Genomic DNA, 21,920 nt, shown 5'->3' on the forward strand with positions numbered 1-21,920 from the left:
ACTGGGAAATTCTTTGAAGTTCTGGGTGGGTTTTGTGTTTTACAGCAGGAATAGAACCATCAGACCAGGTATGTTCACCTCTCCTTTATCTCCACCTGGGCTTGGCTGTGTTGACCCAGTGCAGCGCTGGGGAGCGGCGCAGGGAGACGTAACACAGACTGACACATCCAGGCTGGAGCTCTACGTTCTGTGTAAGGGATTGCAGAGACACAAAGGGAAATTAGAAGCCCTCTCATTGCCCACTGCAGGCCTGGGAGGTGCTGTGCCAAGGCAGGCTGGTTTATGAACAGCTCTGCTTCTCTACTTGGGGTTCCCAGAGCTTTTGTGTATGTGTGTTTTCCTTACATGCAGTCTCTGTGTTTCAGTATCCTCCTCACTGTGCCTTTAGAGCATGACTGAGAAGTGAAAGCCGCTTGAGTGTGTCCTCCAGGAGCTCCTGGCCAATTCTGCCATGCAAAAGCAGCAGCACAAGCTTTCTTTGGAGGAATCTTCTGAAAACAAAACCTTAAAATAAAATCCATCTTCTTGCTAAATTAACTGTCTGCAAACACAGAATTATTTAATTTTAGCTTTGCTCTTTTGATGGTGACCCGGTGCCGAACAGTTCTCAGGGAAAGCAGTGAGTCAGCTTGCCCAACAGTGACTCTATTGATAGATGGAAGGAGTGGCCCTCAAGTCTGTCTAGTCATTGTTGGTGCTTGGCTGGAGCGCCAGGGGCTCTGAGGGCAGGCTCAAACACCTCTCGCCAGCCTTGGGAGATCAAACGCTATGAGTCAGGCCACAGAAAATCATGATAGGGCCCAAACTAATTAAACCTCTTTTTTCCCCCTTTTTCTTTTTTTTCAAGCCCTGTTTTGGGAACGGGAAGGAAAGGACACACACGCACTGGGGTGTGTGGGACCTGCCAGCTCATGTGTCCTTGCAAGATGACTTTTCTTGTGCCTCCCAAGCTGTTCTAATGGAAACTCTGCCTAGTCCCTTCTCTGCTCTGGAGAGATGGGATCTGCCAACTTTCTCCTCTCTTGATGTCCTCTCATTTCTCACCTCTCTTTTGTAAGAGCATTGAAGCAGCCCTGGAAAATAAACCTTTAGCACCAACACACTACTTTTATGTATCCCGGCTTCTGGTTATTTTTTAATTCAAAATGCACATTAGCCAGAAAATGTTTTAAGAGAGGCTTTAATTATTTTGATTTTTATTGTCATATTGATCAAGGTGGGAGAGGCAGGAAGTAACCAGATGGTGAGAAGTGTAGCTGTGCTTCAGCCACACCAACACCTTTCCTTTGGGTTTTCCCATCTCCTTTCTTGGGGCATGGCTTGCTGTCCTGAGAAAGGAGAGGATGTGAGGAACCACATCCATGAAGCCCACAGCTTCCAAGAGAACTTTGACTATAAACTAAACCTTAAGGATTATGGATGTCAAGGACCATATCCTGTTAATGTCCCAGGTCTTCATGCTTGCAGTGCTGTCCCATGCCATTCCTTGAGTTGGTACTGTCCCCTGAGCAAGAGAGGGTTACAACAGGCACTAAGAGCCTCAAACTTCACTTTGGGCTATCAAATGCAAGTGCCACACACTTCAGTACCTCAGGCCATACTGCCCCAAGCTTTCTTCAGGTGCTCTGAACATGTGGTGTTCACCTCCCATCTCCCAGGCACCAGGAGCAGGCCAATTTTCAGCATAACGCACAATCTCAACTATTTTATTGCTTAATTTAGGCCATAAAGTCCCTTTGATGTGTTGTGTAATGCAACGTTCATTCTGAAAAAGTGGGTGGAGTAGCTTTATGGTATTATAAAAATAAATAAAATGCCTGGCAGGATTTTGAAACCACATGGTCATTCCTCTTCTCTCTGCAGATAAGTTGATTGTTGAGAGAGAAATCTTGCTTAATATCTAACTTTGGGTGATTTATTTCTCCAGAGTCCTTTCATCTCCAGCATGTATTGGGTTATCTGTGCCTTCTAATCTGATTGTTTTAAGTGTGATCAAAGAAACCAAGAAAATGCACTTTATTTTCCCACTGTATGAACAGAATGCTGTTTGTACAGTGCATTACATCACCTGTTCCTGCTGCTCCTGAGTCCTGCACCAAATGGCTGCGGTATAAATAGAAAACAGAATGGACTTGTAGGGGGTGATGAAATTTGTTCCACTTGCCGAGTAAAACAGAGTTAACTCAATGAATGCTTTCTTCACACCCAGCTCTACCTCAGCACACAGCAACACGGGCTGAAAATGTTTGGAATAGCTCACTGGTGCAGTGTATGGAGCTGGCATTTGGCAGCCTCAAGGAGCTGTGCTGAAAATCCACAATCCATGGGAGAAGGCAGGCAGGGAGACTGCCCTGTCGTTGAAATTGCTGGGATTCTTTCCAGCCTATGCAAAGGAAGTTTGGGTTTGCATCAGCACCATGGTGTTGGTGTTGTAGCTGTGGTCCACAGGCAGGGTCTGTTGGCAGAGGTGGTCACTGTCCTTGCTCAGGCTTGGTGCTGCAGGATCCCTGCACACCTGGAGGGCTTTGCCATCCCAAACAAACCCCTCTGTCAAAAGCAGCTTGCTGTTAGAAGGTCTGAAGGAAGCAGAGCACGGGTACCCACCTGGCTGTTGCAAACTGTTTATTTCTGGGGGATAAGCAGGAAGGAGTAGCTCTGATTCTCATGGAGGCCCAGGAGATCCCACTGATGTTAAGCCTGGAAGCTGCATTTCTCTGCTTGATTGTAAAAATGCCAAATTGAAGGAGGAGTATTTCTTTTCCGACATGTCTTAGTGCTTCACCACCACATAACTTCAGTTATGTCCATGGAGGACAGCTGTCCTCTGTGCAGCTTTGCCATGTCTCCCCTCGCTGATGTCTCCTGGCCTTTTCAGGGGCACTGAGCAGGATTTTCACTCCAATTATCTAACTGATTAACATATTTAACTTGGAACATTTGCTCTCAGCCTGTGTTTGACTTTCAGTTTCTGACTTCTCTTGTAGACCAAGAGGGTAATCTGAGGGCCTGGACGTTTTCCTTGCTAGTTTTTCCAAGCAGTAGCTGTTGGCCTTAAAAAGAAAATTAAAAAAAAAAAATTCCCTGTCCTTACTGACCTTGTCTTGACACACCTACAGGCCCTCATGAAAATCCCACCCTGAGTAAATAGTTGTTTTTATTCAGAGGAGAACTGCCATGCATCAGAAGGTCAGGCAAATCATTTGGGAGATAAGGTGTTTTTATCTTAAGCAATTAGTCCTTAGTGTTTGGTTGGTTTTTTTCATTTTCTAATTGGATTGGAAGTTGTTCTTGTGCCGCATGTGTTTGCTGTAGGAATACTGAACTAAAAAAATGCCTAAAACCTGTGCTCCCCTATCCCATCCTGCCCCTGCCACCCTGTTTGCTGGGAAGCAGAAAGCCACAGCATTTCTGACATGCCATTCCAGCAGGATGAGCTTGGGGCCACTATCTCCCCATCAGCCTCCGGGTGCTGATCATCTGATACTCATCAAAGTTTTGCCCATCCATCACTGGGCTGCTGGTGGTTTTCTCTGTAGTCCCCAGGATGGAGGAGCAGGAAGGATTTGGGGAGAGGACAGAAGCACGGAGTTTTCCCTTTGGATGTTGCCACAGTGTGGGTTAGGCAGGACTAACTTGGACTGCTCGGGCATGGCTGGGTCTCCTCCTTGCTCAGCCATCACCCTGTGCAGTGGGGAATTCTTCTTGCTTGAGCAAACCAAGCCACTCCGCAGTTTGTTTCTGGTGAATTACAGGGAAATGACATTGTCCTTGCACCAATGTAAGATTGGTAAGCCAATGTCTTACCAATGTAAGACCGAGGCTTTCCCAGTGTCCCTGCTGGGTGCTAGGCAGTAGGAATGACTTACCTGGCCTTGCCCTACACACAGGTCTGTCACCTCTGGGTGCAGTGGGATGCCAAGCTGGCTCCACAGACTCACCAGCAGCCCTGTGTTCCTGCCTCAAGGTCACACTGCAAAGATTGCCGCAGCCAGAACACTTCTGTGTTGTTCACTCAGTGCTGGTGTTTGGAGGCCCCTGCTCGCTCAGCTGAGGAGGGGAAACGCTGGCACTTGTGTTAGGGTGGGGGATTTTCCAGCCCTTGAGGAACAACATCTTCCTTGGTGACATTTCAACTTTCCTTTGGTGCAATTGGATGGTGGGCAGGGTCATCCCTCAGCAGTGGCTGGGAAGCTCCTCTGTCTCTGAGCCCTTGTGTGTGAGAGGGGCTGAATTCTGGGCTACACACTGATGATGATGAGCTGAGCTCTCTTTATGGCTGTTTGATTGCTGTTGTTGCAGATCTCAGAGGTGTCTGGTTGAACTCTGCAAGTTGATGGACACAGTCCTGCACTGAAATAAACTGTGTCTGCTTGAATTCACCTATTGGGGTATAAACCCTAACCCTTACCCATGTTGTGCTCCTTCTGTAACAGAAATCTATATCTCAGTGTGATACACTACTAGATTTTTTCCCCCCTACTGCCTTATGAAAAAGCACTTAACAAATACATCCAGAGGTGTGAATTACTACTGATGTAATTAATTTGTGTTTGTGGGCCTGGTCCCCTGCAGTCTAGCTGGCAGTTAAGAAGAGCAAAAATCTAATCTTGGAGAAGATTAGGAATTCTTTGACAAAAGTTGAGCCATGGCATACTGCCTTATCATTTATATGGTGTCCTGTGGCAAATCTGTAATTTAAGCAGGCAGGTTCTTCCTAAACCAGCAGTATCTCTAGTCACCTGCCTCAGTTTTTTGCAAAAAGTCTTAAAAATAGGCACAAAACAAGACTGAGACAACTCTAGATGCTTGTCACTGCAGGAGTGTCCATCGCAGGACAGTCAGAGCCAGAGCCAGAGCCTGCTGTCACTGCTGGAGTCTGTCCTTCCCAAACCCATCTCCAGGCTTGTCCCATGTCTACCTCCCTCCCACCCTGGGGTGAGTGAGCAGCACAAATGCTGTGCATTGGAGGGGAGCTGGAGAGGAAGCAGGAGGGGGCAGATGTGCCAGCAGGCAGTTCATGCAGCCAGCCTTGCCCTCCCTGCAGGCTGCCTTGGTGTGCTCAGCCCGGCTACAGCAGGATTTGGTCCCAGCACACTTGCAGCCAGCATGTCATGGCAAGCTTCCCCAAGCAGCAGTTTCCACTTTTCCTCTTTGGTGTCTATTGTTTTCTTATTTGGGGAACTGGAATTTTGTTTTCTTATTTGTTTGAATTGGAAATGTGGTTAGCATCAGCCTCTGACGCAGTGGGGAGGGTTTTTACCTCTCACATTCGTCTGAGCCTGAGCACATCTTCCCCTGGACAACTCAAAGGCTGCACAGCTCTCCTGTGACACACACACTTGGGCAGTGATGCAGCACTCACTGCCTTCACTGCTGAAAGACCATCCCGTTCAGTCTCAGGAGAGCTGCAAAGTGCTGGTTTGGCTAAATCAGGCAAACAGTCCCTTGGTCACAAAGTGAGTTTCCAAAATGAGGAGGTTGCCTGAGTGCTAATGGTTTACATTTAGTCATTTAATGCATCAGGAATAGGTTACGTTCTGAATTATTTTGATTTCAGTCTAATGTGTTAATAACGTGAGTCTCTGAATGAAAATGTATTTCCAAGTCGCTGTAAGTATTTGCTAGCACAGTAAGTTGAACACATATGTGAAAGAAAGGGCCATCTGATGAACTGCTATTGTTCTCTTAATTCAACCCACCCCATTTGGGCCACTCAGCATGAATGGCTTTGTGTTTGCTAATAAAATCATGCTATGTTCCCTGCAACATATGTTCTGCATGTCCCAGCTAGTCAGCAGCAGTAAAACCTTATTTTTATAGGTTTATAATGTTACCTTCTCAACTGTGGCTTCTTTTACATATAGCAGTGCTTCCAGGTTTGGCCTTGGCACCCTGGGGCACACAGGGGTGGCCATAAGCCCCAGTTTCTGGATCATCTCCCCCCTTTCCCTTGGCACCTTGGGCACTTGCTCCCTGGCTCATCAGTGAGTGTGCCCCTCCTCACCTAAAGGGTGCTGTGTCAGCAGCCACTGGAAGAGAAATAGGATTGTTCTTTTTGGACTGCATCCTCCTCTCCCAAGAATGCTTGGATGAAGCCAGGTTGCTTCTTGGGCTGTCACAGAGAGTGGCTGTGGGCTCCACAGCCCTTTTACCTGCTGGGCTTAGGAGACACAAAGACAATGTGGGAAGTGCTCTGCTGTTTTATGATCCCAGGAGAGCTGCAGCCATCCTGACAGTTTCTTTGGGCAGTCCCTAAGACAGAGGGATGAAAAGCAAGCTCTTCCTTAGCACAGCATCTCAGAGAGGGCTGCTCTCAGCAGTCGGCTGGCAGTGGTCCTCCACAAGCTATGTCCAAGCTGCAGGGAATCAGTATGCAGAGCAGTTGCTCCCTTTCCTTGGCACATTGTTTTTTAAGGACTCTAGGGTAGAGGGGATTAGACCAAGTTCTTGGGGGAGGAGAATAGCCAGCAGGGGATGGCTGGTCATTTTTGTTCCTTTTGTAGCACAAACAATCTCTCCCTTACTACTCATAGGGCTCGTGAGCCTTTGTGATATTTATTTGGCTGAAAGATTTGGAGACCTCTGGTCTAGATAGCTCTCCAACTGAGAAGGGGAATTTAGGCACTTGTGATAGTGTGGCCAAAGAAATTGCAATAAATATTTGGGAGATTTTAGTGTTGGCATTCATCAAGAATGGTTTAGCAGAGCAAAATCTCTAGTGGAAAGGATGGAAGTCCAGCTGAAATGACAAAGATGTGCCTGGGCTGGCGTTGGCACATCTTCCATACTTCAGGGATTAGAAGGAATTGTGTAATAGCAACATAATGATCTGCAGAATTGGCTCATTTAAACTTCAGCTGCTTTTGTTTAGGAGATGGACTTAAAATCTGAAACTGGGTCAAAATCTTTTCTTGCTCTAGAACTAAAAGTTCCACACATTTTAGACTTAAGTGTGAAGAGCCCTCTCTCTTACTGATGTTCAGCCAGCCCTCCTGGGCTGAATTTCAGCCAGACAGGTGACCTTGCCCTGCTAGTTCCTGTCACTTGGGAAAGTGTAGTTGATCAGGATCAGATTTTTGAGAGTCTGATGATCTCCAGCACATCCTCTACTGCTGATGGAATCATGGTCCTTGGTTCCTCTTTAGGACTCATAGAAATGTCTTCTCTCTAAGGTGAGGAGCTGAGCAGGCACAGTTCTGGGGGTATATTCAGTCTCCTGGATTCTTACCACTTTTTCACTGAAGGTCAGAGTTTTGTCACTTCGTGAACTTGCCCTAACTACCAGTGGGACACAAGTCTTCCTCAGCAATGGCATTCTCCCCAGAAATGAAGCCCAAGTAATTGAGAGCTGTTGTGGCCCTGTTTCTCCTCTGTTTGCAGCAGAAAACAAAATCCTCAAAACGTCTTTTATTTTCTTTTTTTTTTTTTTTTTTTTTTTTTTTTTTTTTTTTTTTTTTTCTTTTTGAGTGCAACTGCATTTTCAACAGTAGAAGAGGATTATTCTTGCACATACCAGGGTCAGCTTCTTGCAGACATGCATGGCCTTCTCATCTCCTGGGGTTGGCCCCAGTCAAGGAATTGTGCAGATATTTCTTTGCTCCAAAGTTCCCTAACTTTTCCCAGATAATACAGCCTGCAGGGAGAATAAGGGTTTGCAAGGTTAGTGTCAGGAAATAGCTGTTTGGGGAAGTCCTCTTCCTTACTTCTGGATAAAGCAGTGTGAAAAATTACTCTGACTGCTCATCTGGACCAAGGTAGGCAATCCCAGCAGGCAGTCACCCTACTGCTCACAGGAAAGGAACAAAGTGATCCTGCACATGGAGAATCCATGGCACCAACAGTGGAATTCATAAATTCCTTTATTATTTGCTAAAAGCTGCAAATGCATCTGCAGAATACACAGATATCTGTTGTCATCTTGAGCAAGGAGATGATGTCATTGAGTGTTAACAACACACACACACAACAGAGCAGCCTCTGCACTGCCTTACAGTGTGAGTTTTACATCACCCTGTGGATGTACACAGAGCCCAGCAAGGTCACTACTGGAATAAAAACCACTGGCAAATACTGTCCTCTCTTCCCTGAACGTGACAAAGTACCAGCAGCAAAGGTTGCCAGCAGTGTCACTTTGCTGTCACATTGTGTCACACAGGAGCCCCACCTCTGCAGATGTGCAGGCTCAGACAGACATTGGTGTCACAAGCTCCTGCATGTTGCGATTAATTCATCTACAGTTTTCATACATGGGTTCAGGGACGGGTGCTTTCATCAACTTTGTGATCAAAATGTGTGCCAAGGATATTATGAGTCATATTCCAGACTCACTCGTAGTTTTGGAGAGGGGATTAATGGGGATGTTATAATACTGCTCATTTGTGCTATAGGCAGAGCTGGCAGCAGTGGCTGTAGTCATGGTTGCCCAACATTCCCCATTATATAAAACTTTGTTGTAGTTGCTCATATCTTTATCAGACTGTGTTGTTTGGTGTTCTTCCATGCTGAGATTCTGCCTCAGGCTGAATTACTTTGGCAAATTTTAGTAAAAACAGAGGGGGAGGAAATTACGTTGTTTTGTTCATGTCAGAGTCTTACAATTGACTTTACATTGATAACCTTCCAGTTTCCCCACTTTGAAGCAGGGGTTTGGCAAGTGGGTTGCTGGAGGTGGGAGGGATGCTGGCAGCTTGAGCATGTATTTTGCCATCCATGTGAGAATTTATTCAATATGACTGAATTATAAGCTTGTGAAATGGCACAAGCTCTTTAGAAGATGGTTTAAAATTTTGGCAGTTAGAGTATCTGAAAAGTGTATTTACTGTGATGGTGCTCATGGCTAAGACTTCAGAGACAGGAAACTGCAAATCCTGCTGCTGCTGATCATGGAGCCTTCAGCACTCATTGTTAGGTGAGCCAGCTCTCTTCTCACAGCCTCCAGAAAAGGAACTCAAAAAAAAAAAAAAGAAAAAAAGGCTTTTTGTGCAGTGAGGGAGAGGAGGTGAAGAGGAGGAGTTCCTCCAGCACTGAGCAGGTGGTGTTGGGAGCTGTGATGGAGAGGAGGTAAAGAGGAGGAGTTCCTCCAGCACTGAGCAGGTGGTGTTGGGAGCTAGCAAGAGACAAACGGTACAGGGTGTTGGAACTGGGAAGGAGTTTTCCAGTCCCTCCCAGAGCTTTTGGGTGCTGTAGCCAAAACTGCCTGTACTTCAGTCTTCTTGCTTTTTCCATGCATGGGGCGGCTTGAGCCAGAGGAGCCAACAGAGCAGGTAGGAAGGAAAGTGCACAGGACATCTGCATTGCTTCTTGTGTCATTAAAAGGCTCTGTAGTAGCAGAGACAGAAGATTTAAGCAGCAAAACAGAGGTACTTCGGTGCTGGCTTTTGCCAGAGCAATGCTGGAAGACAGCTCTTCTCCCTGGGAGAGAGTCATTGTGTGTGCCTCAGCTTTGTCTGCTACTTGAGAACCAGATCAGACTTGCTGATGTGCTGAGCATGCATCAAGGCAGAAGACTTTAAAAACACTGAGTATTAGGCCCAGAGCATTTCAAATTGAGCACCCACCTCTTGAGAAAGTTGTGACAATTTCAGCATTGCAATTGGCTTTTTGTGCATTAGAGAATAATGGCTTTCCCTCCCTCCAGAACAGCAGCACAAATAAATACAAGATACACTTGTGGAAATTGCCAAGAGGAATCTCCAGCAAAGTGAGTAATGCTGCACTCAACATAAGATTTGGGTGATGTTAAAGTACAGAGAGGGAGAAAAATAAGGATATGAATCCATTTATCCTATGCCCTGAGCAGATGAAGTTCTGCAGAGAGGAGATGGTGATACATGAGCAGAAGAGATATGTTTTGAGCAGAAGATACATTTTTTCTTACTTATAGATTGCTTTGCCTGCTGTCTTAAGGAGAAAAGATCTAGAGTAATGATGCATTCCTGCAGTACCTACCTGGTCAGTGAAATTCTGTCTGTGTGGTGTGGCCCATATGCACTCAGTAACAGATGGTGGGTTTGTGTCACACAGATGGGCTCCAGTGTTTCACAGCTCTTGTGCTCCAGGCCATACACAGAAAACAGCCTTTCCCTTCATCTCTGGAATTTCATTTCTGGTTATGGCACGTGGGATGATTGCAATGTAGCAGTGGGTCAGATGAGCTCCAGTGCTCTGCTCCTGCTATAGAAGAAGAAAATGGTGTCAGCAACACATCATGTCAACTGAGAGTGATTGTAGGTCCACATACTGCCATCCAAAATGCAGAACTAAACCAGGTCTCACCTCTGGGGCTACCAAAATGTGGCTTTTGCAATGGTCCTGTGCTGTATTCAGTGTCTGGAGAGTTGTCAGCTGGAGGTGGAGCATTTGAAGTGATTGTAAGATCTTCTTTCCATGCAGGTTTTTTGCTGAGATCAGTTATTCAGAGCACTTAAGAGTCTCTCCACATTTCCCCATTTTCTCTAATTATCAGAGTGTCTCTGGGGCCTCCCTCCCATACTGAATTTGGTTGGATGTCAGCAAACACCTTGTACTCAGAATTTCTGGAGGGATTAAAAAGGCACCAGTGGAACACACAGAGTTTGCTCATCTAGCCTTGTGTCTTTAAGAAACTGAGATAAAAACCAAATACAGTCATCTTTTATCTGAACAGTGGTTAATTTGTTTAGAACAAAAAGCACATTGCTTGCATTGTCACTTATTCTTCCTATGTGGTGCTGTCAACTGGTTTTAATTGTATAAAGATAAACAGGAATGGAACAAGGCTTCAAACAGTTCTTTTATAGCACTTGGAGTGGACATGGTACTTCATATATATACCACAATAATGCATACCAGATGAAAAGATACTGTGGAATTTGTGCAATAAAGGTAAAAGCCCATATATCTGCCTGTTCCAATGGATGAGAACCAAAACAGAAAAAATCTTGAAGGCAAAAATAACAACAAACCCCAGCACAGTTCTTGAAGTCAAGTTTCACTTTCTGTGAAGTGCCTCCAGGAAAAACAAGCACAGGATTTGCCCAAGCAGTGGCCAAACCTCCTAAGGGGATGGACCACAAGTATCAACCTCCCAAACAGTTAAAGCTGTTTGACCTCCCCCCAGGTCTGGAGTTTAGCTGGACCCTTTGTTATTGCTGTGTCCCAGGAATGGCTCTGTGAGCTCCTGTGCAATTTGCCTATGAGCAACTCTTATTTTTAATTTTTTCCCCTGTCTCTTCCTTCTTCAGCTGATTTTCTCAACATTTTAGTACATGTTTTAGTGAGGTGAACTGGTTCTTGCACCTTGGATTATTTAAAATGCCTCTGGAGATGTGTCACCCTCAGCAGCAGAGCATGTCCAGCACACAACCTTGGAGTTACAGTCAAGGAATTCCCAGTAAACAGGAATCACTGACCCACCTGCTCTGGCACCCTTTGGATGCTGGTCTCCTCCATCTTTCTCACTGCTCTGAAATTCTTTGCTCTTGGATTGCCAGTCAGACACCACATTTAGATCCATTTGTAAAAGACCAGCCATGAGAAATGGGAAACTGAGTCCACTGACTTCATTCTTCCTTTTTAAATATGGCTTTGTGTGACCTCCGTGCAGCGATTGATGGTTTGGCTTCCAGGTCTGGCTGGAGATGCAAGGTTTGGTGACTGTCCCAAAACTAGGACTGTGAAAGAATACTTCATGCTCACCATCTAAGGAAAAGTTACTTTAATCTTTGTTTAAAAGGAGGGCTGTTTGTAGCAGCTTCACAAGACTGTCTTCCCTCTGTATGCCTATTTTCCAAGTTGTTTCAGCAAGTTGTTTCCTGCTAGTCTACTAAACTCTTAAAAAAGAAATAAAATAAGTATCTCTAGAAAAGGAAATACCCTTTTTAACAGCATCCGTCTCCCTTAAACACAGTTTCTGTGTTTTACGTTCCTTCTGATGGTTGTTATTACAGTTCTTCTGAGGATTTGTCATTGCTGTCAACCTCTAATAGACCTTGTCAGAAGGACATGACTTAGTCCACCCTCCTCTTGCCCCAGCCCCTGCATTATATTGGCCAGGTTGGCTTGAGCTGTGAAGGGAAGGTCAGATTATGAGCTCCCAGTAGTGACCAAGAGACTGAGTTAGGATTTATACTTTTGTTGTGATGCTGACATCTCTTCGGAGCTGAGCAATAAATAATAGAGCAAGTTTAAAAGCTTTTTGCAGCTTGCCAGTGTGTTGTTATTGATACAGCCTGCCATTTGTTAACATCCAACAAGTATCCTTTAATGACCCCATTTGGGGAGCCTGTGAGACTCCAGAGCACTGCTAGAGAAGCTCTGTTTTGTGGTGTTGTGCTTCTGAGACCTACTTATCTGTCATGGTTGCAATCAGCTGATGCTTATGAACTCCTGCTCATTATAAAGTACTGATTGGAGGCAGAAGTCTTCTGCAGGGTACTTCTTTTCTGTCCCAGTCTAATGGTCTCTTGACTTTAAACTTGAATGTGTTCCCTAGAGGGAAGTAAAGTTAAATAAGACTTTGCAGGAATTTTTAATGCGAAGGTATGAAACGTCTTTGTGAAGGTCTTTTGCTCGACTGAGTTGTTTTTTCATGTGCTGCCAATATCTGATCCCACTTCTTGACCTTTAATATACACCGAGAGAGAAGATTAGGATGCTTCTAATCAGCTGAATCTCCCCTCTGGGAGCACTATTAAATCTTGACTCTCAGCTTTATCTCTGCCAGGTCTTGCCAGCCCTCCGTGGTTTTGGTTTTGTTAACAGCTGAGGTCAGAGTTCACTCACCTCAAAGGTTCTTGTTCAATGGGGGAAGTTTCTTGGATCATTTCTGTAGGAGTTAAGACACCAGCGAGCAACTCTACTTGGAGGCAGACCCCTTCTCTTCATGTGCCTTGTGAGCCAGACCTTAATCAGTGAAATAAAGTCTTTTATTTTGTGCAGGATTACTGCTAATTCTGCCCACCTCATCATTAGTAGGGCTTTGTCAAAGGTCTTCGTGAGCAAAGCTGAGTGGTTTTGAGGTGCTGAGTTAGGTGCCTCATAGGCATTCAAAATACTGCCTCAGCTTGCTTCCTTTGCCATCCAAATCTGTAATTTCATTAAAATTCCAAGTTTGTTGGCAATGAATTGGTAACGAGTATTGAGTTTCATACCATTGTTTTGAGGGGAATTCAAGTGAGGCTAGCGAGTCTGTGGTCGTGCAGCTCAGCTTATGTTACACGGCCCAGTGGTACAGGCAGGCAGTTTAATGTCAAAGCTGCAAGCAGTCCTTGTAAAACAGAGCCCCCCTGAGCTGCATCTCTTCCCCTTTCATTTCAGCCATCTGCAGTACCACTGTTGTGATTGAAGTATTGGGAAATTTATCCCTGAAAGCAATACAACAATGGATTGCAGCGCTGGGGTTGATGCCATCCTGGAAAACTTTGGTGGTCCAAGGAAGGACTGAGCACCCATGGTCTTATTTAGCCCTTGGATTCCAGTGGCTCCCATTCCCCATCTGGTCCAGGTACCTGTGGATGTCCCTGCCCTGTTGTACCTTTTTGAACACTCCAGAAGCTCTATAGGTATGTAGGAAGGCAGGGAATGATCTGGAGTCATTGGCCAAAGCTGGATGCTTTGTTTCCGTCCAAAAACTTACTCATTCTACAGATCTTGGTCTTAAGTTACTGAACTTGCAGAGAAATCTGCTTGTAATTTCTTTTTTGTAAGCCCTTTCTTGTTGAGCAGAAATTTTGGCAAAGAAGAGTCAAGTCACTGGAGAATCCCCAGTTCTGCCTGGTTATACCAGGCCTCCTCAGATCTTTCCTTGGAACAAGCAGGCAAGAGGAAATACTTTCCATTTCAGAGAAGCGTGGACAAACAACGTTGCTTCAGACAGAGAAGAAAAGTGGCAGACGGAGTTACAGTGCTGAATCCTGCTGGCCAAAAGCATGCTCTTGCCTTTATTCAGTCATTCCTGGAACACAGTGTTCTTATTGTATTCCTTCTCACCCCGCTCAGTGCCTCTCCTCGGGCTCAGGGCTCGGAGATGCCCCAACCACGGTGCTGGCAGGTTTGGGGGAGTTAAAAAAAGCATCAAACACATCTCAGCCCTGGAACCTCTCCCTGCTCGCCTGACGTCGGGCAAGTGTGTGTTCTGAAAACCTGGATCCCGTTAGAAACGTTCCTGCTGTCTGGAAAACAAAGTACTCGCTCGCCTGGTTTAGTCATTAAGTAAATTTGTGGTTTGGTTGAGACAAAAAATAATGAAGAAAAGCTGTTGAAATCCTGGGATTAATTTGATAGTTTGCAGGCAGTTGTGTTTTTAAGTGGAGCTGCTGCCTTCTTTGTGTTGTGAGCAGACCCAGGTACAAACCCGGGCTTCCCTCTTTCCCTGTGCCTCAGAGCCAGGCATTTGGAAGTAATTTGTTCCACGAAGGCCCTGTCAGTGTGGGTGAGGGGGTTGCTGTGGGCCGGAGCCGTGCCGTGCCGTGCCGTGCGTGGGTGTCGGCGTGGCTGGAATGCCGGGAGCCGCTCTGGCCTGTGCCTGCTCCATCCGCACAGGGAACAGGGCCGCAGGCAGGGATGGGTGACATGCAAGGCTCTGAACCGTCGGGAGGGTCACTGCTGTTACTCCACCTGTGACATGGTGGCCCCTCATGGGAAGGACTCTTTCCTCTGGACCTCCTTTACGTCTCCCGCCTGCCTTCCCAGGGAAGGGAAACCGTGGGGCTAAAAGCAGAGAGGCCCATGCAAAGGCCCCCACAGCACTTTGCAAAGTGTTTCCCCTCTCCACCAGCCCCAATTTACCTGGGACAGTCACCAAGGAAAGCAGAGAGCAGGGAGCTGGCACTGAAATGCTGTCTGAAATGCCTGCTCTGTGTGTTCATACACTTAGCCACATATATATATGTATATATATGAAATCACTTGTATTAAGCATAGATGGCATTTCAGTCTGAGAAGCCAATTAACAGAGTGGAGAGCTCTGGCCAATCAGCCTCTTGCTGGATTTTCAGCTCTCAGTTAAAGCAGGGGAAAGGAGACTGCATTGTCAGCCCTCTGTACCTGTGTCCGTGCTGGCGATCCTGGTGCCCCAGGGACAGCACGTTTGGAGGACCAAAAAATCAGGGATGAGGACTCAGGTCCCACTCATTTCAGGGGTTAACATGCTTGGATGTTCAGCACATCCCTGCATGAGCTTGATTCTGTTCCTTCCAATAAAATATTAGGAACAGTTCTCCTGTAATGTGTTGTCTGTCAGAGGCCAGGACGTGGAGGTGAGCGTGGCTCATGGGTGGCAGCTGTGTACCCTGGATATCCAAAATGCGCACACACTGCTGGGTTTGCCCTTCTTTTGTAGCTTCTGAAGTCACTACAGCAGCTTTTGGATGGCTGATGCAGCCTGGTTGCTCTAAAGCAGTGAGGCTCTTGTTCAGTTGCAATTAACGCAGCCAAATATCCTGTATATTTTATAGAAAATGTCCCTGATATTGTCAGCATTTCATGACAGATAAGGATTCATATGAATCATGTCATCATTTTAAAAAACCAAACAAAACTACTGTGTTATGGTATAAGCTCAGGCTAATATATTGAAATTAATCTAGGCAGATACCTGTTATTATTAGATATAGAACAGAATGTTCTGCAACATTTTCTTTATTTCAGGAAGATGATCCAATTGTCCTGTTAATTGTTGTGCAGACATTGTGTTGCCCATTTTTTTTCTTTTTCATTTTAATGAATATCTTGTGCTTTGAGCTATTAAATAAATGAGGTTTGTGGTCTTACTCTAGGGAAGACATGCATTGTTTTCAGGAAGGACTTGCTGTTATTGTTTGTCACACTCAGATTTTTGCAGTTTTGATTTTAAATCTGTAACTAGAGGACAAAATCCTTTATTGCATTGGGGTGATGAGTGAGCACAGCCTCGCCCTCCATTGGGAAGGAGGAGCTGGGAGGGCTGGTTTGGAGATGCACAGTCAGATGAAATCTTGAGGGACTTGTTCTGCAGTTTCCTTGGAACACAGTGGTTTCATCCTGTTGTCTGAAATCCTTTCCTAAGAAGGTTAGGGTGGCGATAGGGCAGTCCCGCCACAATATTTAGCCTATCTAGTCCTTATTTGCCTCCTAAGGCAAACATTTTATTTCCTGTATTTCAATTTCCTTCCTAGATCCTCTCCCCCACCTTGCTGTATCCTATGATCTTAATTACTGATTGCAATTAGTGCATCCTCTGTAAATTAGTCCTGCCTGAGAAGTATGTCCTTGGTAAATGCAAAGGAGTTAGAAACTGGAAACTCAGTCTGGTAAATCTTGGATTTAACTTTTGTAACTGTGCTTTAATACTTCACAATAATTGCTGAAGCTTCCCATAAAATAATCTCCATGTAGTCCTAAAATGGAGTTGAGTGCCTTAGAAGAAAAAAGAAGAGCCCTTATCTGTACTTTTAGTTACATTTTTATTTATTTCCCTTCTTCCTCTGGTGTGGGAGGATGAATACCCAGGGAAGAAGATACAGATTTGCAAAGGCAAGGAGTGCTAAAGAGCGTAGTTTTTTTCATCAGCTTTTAAAAGCCAGACTGTAATCATAAATTCCCTGATAGCTGGAGCATGCAGAAGTCGTCTTTAAGCCTACAAGTGACAGGCTGCTGGTGCTTTTCAAACTTCAGATTTCATTTTTTTTGTAAGACACAACTTTGATCTGGTTCCTTTGTAATGCTCTGCAGAGCGCTGGGGCCGCTGCGCTCGCCGGCTGCAGAGCTGGAAGTGAACTTTCTTGGCAAGAGCCATCTGGAGACCTCAAAGAACAGATTAACTTGTCCAGAATTTATGTGATCTTTGAAGAAGCTGCCCTTGCCTGGAACACATGTGATTAGCCTGACATTGGCAGTGATAAAGTTGAGATGCACAGCAGTGTCTGAGTACCCAGAGTAATTGGGAAGAGTGTTAAGTGGAGCAACCCCAACAATCTGCAATCAGATTATCAGGTAAATCCCCAATTTTAACCTCTTGATCCGACTTTGCATCTTTAGCATAGATCAAATCCAGTCAGGAGTGAAGGTTTTCAGCTTTGCATCTTCATAGATTTTTTGTTCTTAGCTCCACAACGTTCCCATGATAACGGTTTGGGAGAAGCTGTACGATGCAACTTTTGTGGTAGTTGTTGGTACCACAGACTGGAAGCAGACTTTTCTGTTCAGGTGGTGGATTAATGTAATCTTGTAAATCAGACTCTGTAGTGGATGCTGTTGTAATCCCTTGTTTAAAGGGGACTCTGCTGCTGGGACACTCTTGTCAGCACGTGCTGTTTAGACATGCTGAAGGGATTTGCTTCAGCTTGTACATCATAAACCAAGATGTGCAGCTTTTAATTTGATTGACTGGTTGTGATATTGGAATGTGGAACTGCATGAAGGATATGACAGTCACCTGCTTGTTGGTAGATGTAAGTTTTGGAAATAAGTGGCTAGCTGGAGACTCAGCAACCTGTGATTGTAGAAGGAGTTTCTGTTTCTTGCATGGAAGTAAGTGTAACTTTTTTTTCTTTTTTTTTTCCACACTTAATAAATGGAACATGTCAAAATAATGAGCTGGAAGGATGTCTCAGTATTAGACTGCATCCTCCCAATCACAAATGCAAAATGACCAGGGACACCAAATAAGAGTAATGCTTATTGCTGCTTTCCTAGAAATAGTTGTCTTCAGAAACACAGGACTACAAAAGTTTGAGCTCATTTTTCAGAAGTTGGTGTGGAAAAGCAGGGTGAGAGCACAGAATGAGTAGTTTGGTCCCACTGAGTTGCAGCCCTGATCTGTGGTCTCGGGGCACCATCCTTCAGCCCAAACACCAGCCACCCGAAGAGGAAAGGAGGAATTGTGTCCAGCTGTGAGGTTGCTCACCACAGTGCAGGAGGGAGGGTATCTCAGCTTCTCCACCTGCCATCAGCTGTGGTGAGACATCTGGAGTGTCTGCAGAGCCCATTTTGGGGTGTCCTTCTGGGGCACTTGCCAACATCCCCAGAACTCCTGCAGCTCAGAACTTTCCATGGTGACTCATGAAGTTCGGTGGTTATGGCATCTGGAAAATGGGATTTCTCCCATGTTCAAAATGAGCTGCTTACTAAAGCTATGGTGAACAAAGCTTCAGACTATGGCAGGGGAGGAAAACTTCTGTAAGAGCTGTTTAGGGAGAGTGCATTGGAGTTTTATGGTTGTCATGAGTTTTTATCTCTTTGATTTGCTAGTACTGTGTCTCAAACAGCTGCTTCCTTGGTAGTGCAGGGTTTGGAGGAGCTTCCCGTGCCACCAGGGATTTTGGAGTTTTGGATCAGGGAAGTGGGGCACCCTTGTAAAAGGAAGCTTGCCTGGATTCTATCACAGCTTCAGTTCTTTTGAGGAAAAATTTTCTGGAAGAAAATGTCAGTGCCATAAAAATTTAGCGCTGGAGCTGGAGAAGGTGGTAGCAATGAAAAATTTGGATTGATCATCTTCCCTGTTAAAATAGGAGCTGTTCCAGCCATGCTGGAACTGCTAGTAGGCTTGGGAAGACCATGGCTCTCAGACCTTGCCAGTAGAGTGTTGTGCAACTTATTCCCTCCAGTGGAAATTCAAATTCTACAGAAATTAGTTGCCTAGAGGCTTTTCATCTTCAAGGAAGTTTTCTTCTTGCTTTAGTGGTTTTTTTCCCATGCTTGATGAGGAACATCAGTGAAGGAGGTACATAACTGGTGAGAACCAAAGGGAGTGCCACTCAGATTTGGCTTTGGAGGCGGGATCAGTGAGTTCTTCCTCCCACTGTGGGTGCTGAAGGTGATGCAAGTCTTCCCCAGAGCACACCAGCCCTGGGATTTTTGCATAGAGCAAAGTAGCATGTTTGGCAAAGGTTGGGGATTTTGCATCTTGGATTTAAAATTGAAATAGCCATTGGGGGAAGTTGTGTGAGGGAGACTGGGGTTCCCAGGCTGGAAGGAAAAGGATGCCCTTAGGAACTCAGGATGCAGTGAGAACTCCACATAGAGCAAGAGTACTAAAGAGGACCTCAGCTCTCTGCTTGCTTAGATTGAAACTCCAAGATCTGTTGGTGCTGAGGTCCCACGTGCTGGGTGCTTGGTCACAGGAGTGAGAAATGTGGGGATGGATGGGATGCAGCCAAGGCAACACATGAAATAAACCCAGAACAGGTAGAAGGAAATTCTTAAGGAAATTCTTGCTGTGTTTCTACAGCAGTTTAGGCCCTTGTCAGCATTACCAGAATGTGCAGTGATCAGCAGAGGGCTTTATGCAAAGAAAAGGCAGCTGGTCAGGCTGACTTACTCAGGTCGCTGTGATCTCTGTTATAATTGTTCCCTATGTGATTATTTTGAGGGTTGAGCAACTGAGAGCTGCAGAAGAGACATGCAGCTTTATTTCTGCAATGTATGAAATGTTCTGTGTTCATTTCAAAAATGCTCATTGCTCTTTCTGTCTTAAAAAATGAAATAAAATTCTGGAAGGCTGCAGGAATTTTTGTGAAGTCTAACTTTAAATGCTCACCTTTCCTTTTATCGCCCTTATCAGTGCATAGAGCTCGGTATGTGAGGTTTTTAGCTGACATTTCAAATCGCTCTGAGGGTGCCTGAATCCCTTTTAAAGCAGCCTCCCCTCCCAGATCAGAAGTGACCAGTTTTTTTTGTTAGACTCCATGTTCCTTTAATGTTTTCCTCCTAATAGATGTTGAAAGCGTTCTTCAGAGGCACGGCACAAAACATTCAAATAGTGATACGAGCCAGCTGAAGAGAGTTGTCAGGGAGAGAGAACATTAGGAGAAGGATTGAATACAGATGGATTCCTCAAAAGTAATGTAACCTGTTATGATTGCTTTGAAATCCTATACCCTCTCCATCTCCTTACGCTTACCAAAAGTTTACATTTGCATTGATGTATTAGAGTCAGAGCTAAAATGGAAGTAATCCCTGTTGTATACATGCTTAAGTGTGTAATTTTAGCTAAATACAACAGTTGTGGCCAAACCTGCGTCCTCAGTGAGGAGACCACAGCTGGGGAATGTTGTGGGAGAGCCCAGCCATTCCAACTCCTCCAGAGCTGTCAGGGACCTCCCAGGACCCATCTGCTCACTCTTGGTTCCTTCAGCCTTCACAGCTGCACACCCAGCAACCTCTTCAGGTGCTCTCTGCTGCTTTGTCTTTGTATCAACAGATACAAAGGAGAAATTGATTGCCCTGTGCCTTTTATTCTGTATATCTGAGTGCTTTCTTAGTATCCTGCTAGAGTAATCCATGCCTCTTGCAGAGAGTCCTGGTGAAAGGTCCACTAGAAGTTGGTGCTATATTTTAATTGGGTTGTCCAAAAATCATCCTTGTCTTTGCCCTCAGGGAAGGCCTGAGCTATCCATCATTCCTGCCTCAATTTAAGAGGTTGTCTCAGCCTCCATCACACTGCTGTCATGTTGGATTTGACAGGAGGGTTGCACTGCACAGCACTCCTTTAATGTTCAGGACTGACCATTCTGCACAGGGAGAATGGCAGAAGGGGACTGGTAAGGTTTTCACTTATTATCCCTTGCTTTTTAGGGTGAACTTGTTCCAATTATTTCCACTACTTGCCCTAGAAAGCTGTTCTGAAATCTGATGGAATATAGAAATGAGTTTGCTCCAGTGCAAATCTGCAGCAACTGACAGAAAGTTTGCATGTCTGTGGTGACTCACCATCCAAGGCATCCCTGTGCTCATCCCCAACTGACTCTGTATTGTACCTGAGCATGGAGAAACCTCACGAGGTTCCCTTCTGTCAAACACCCATGAAAAGCCTCAGCTGGCTTCGTTTTGAATGCTCTTTGCACCATTCTGCAGCTGTGCTAAGCTTCATCATCCAAGGAGAGAGTTTGGAGTTTTGGTTGGTTTGTGGCACACAGAATAGTTTTCTCTTTCTGAGAGTAGGGGAGTAATTTGTTTCTAACCAACCCCATAATGGACCTGAAACAATGTGATTTTTCCTAGTGACCAGAGAATATCCATGACCTCTTGAATTACAAGGAAAATGGGTTGTATGCTGAGGACCCAAAGAGCAGGTGAATAGGATCTGGGTGAGCAGTGCATTAGTTGAAGGCTGTAACCCTGTCCAGTTCAGGTTCTAAAATACTTTGGTAATGCTTCCATCCTGGTACAACATGTGCTATATTTTACATAACAGCATCAAAAACCTCTGCCTTAAATGGGCTCTCTGCCAGTCCCAGTTCCTGCAGGGCCTGTCCTGCATTTATACTCCATACAGATATACACAAACTGCCAGCTTTACCCTTTGCTGGTGTCTTCCTCACCTCTGGTCCCTCCATTTGTGTGTTTCTCATGGGTTTCCTTGTCTTGTCTAAATGTAAACTCATTGGGGCAGGGGCTGTTTTCTGTTGTCTGTAGGACTTTAACAACTACAGTAGAACCAGAATCACTTTTCTTGGCAGAACAGGGAAGCACACATTGCATGATGTGCCCTCCGTGGAGGTGTTTGCACAGGGCCCATTGCAAATCACATCCACCAGGTGCCAATTACTGAGTTACTAAATAAAGGATGATGCTGATGAACTTTGTGATCTGAACTGAAACAGGAGTCTTATTTTCAGAGCTTGGAAAACCCAGGAATTCATCAGCTTCAAGATATCTTAAAAATGCTGCTCTTTGTGCAGAGGGGCAGGCAGGGAGAGCAGGGAATTAAGTGCTTTTTGGTTTATGTGAACATTTCAGCTTGTTCCTCCTTCTGGCACATTACAAAATGACTTGCAGGAGAACAAGATGCATGCATGGCCTGTCTGTCCTGCAGGATGGCAGAGCTGGAGGCACATTGGCAGCAGTGGCTTTTCTGTGCTCGTGGCAGAGTGAGCATGAAGGAATTTGTGCCTGCTTGGTTCAGAGGCTGCTTTACCATCAGGTCTCTTCCTGAGCAAGGAACTCATTTCCCAGGTTAGCTC

General features: G+C 45.2%; 1 protein-coding gene across 3 annotated transcripts in view; it reads left to right on the forward strand.

Moving 5' to 3' along the window:
• The window catches only part of AXIN1 (axin 1), a 77,509-nt gene that overhangs the window by 22,878 nt on the left and 32,711 nt on the right, over window positions 1-21,920 (forward strand). The gene's annotated exons all lie outside the window — the stretch shown is intronic.

The sequence above is a fragment of the Passer montanus genome, unplaced genomic scaffold (assembly GCF_014805655.1).
Source record: "Passer montanus isolate IOZ18808 unplaced genomic scaffold, ASM1480565v1 scaffold8, whole genome shotgun sequence".
Taxonomy (NCBI): Eukaryota; Metazoa; Chordata; class Aves; order Passeriformes; family Passeridae; genus Passer; species Passer montanus.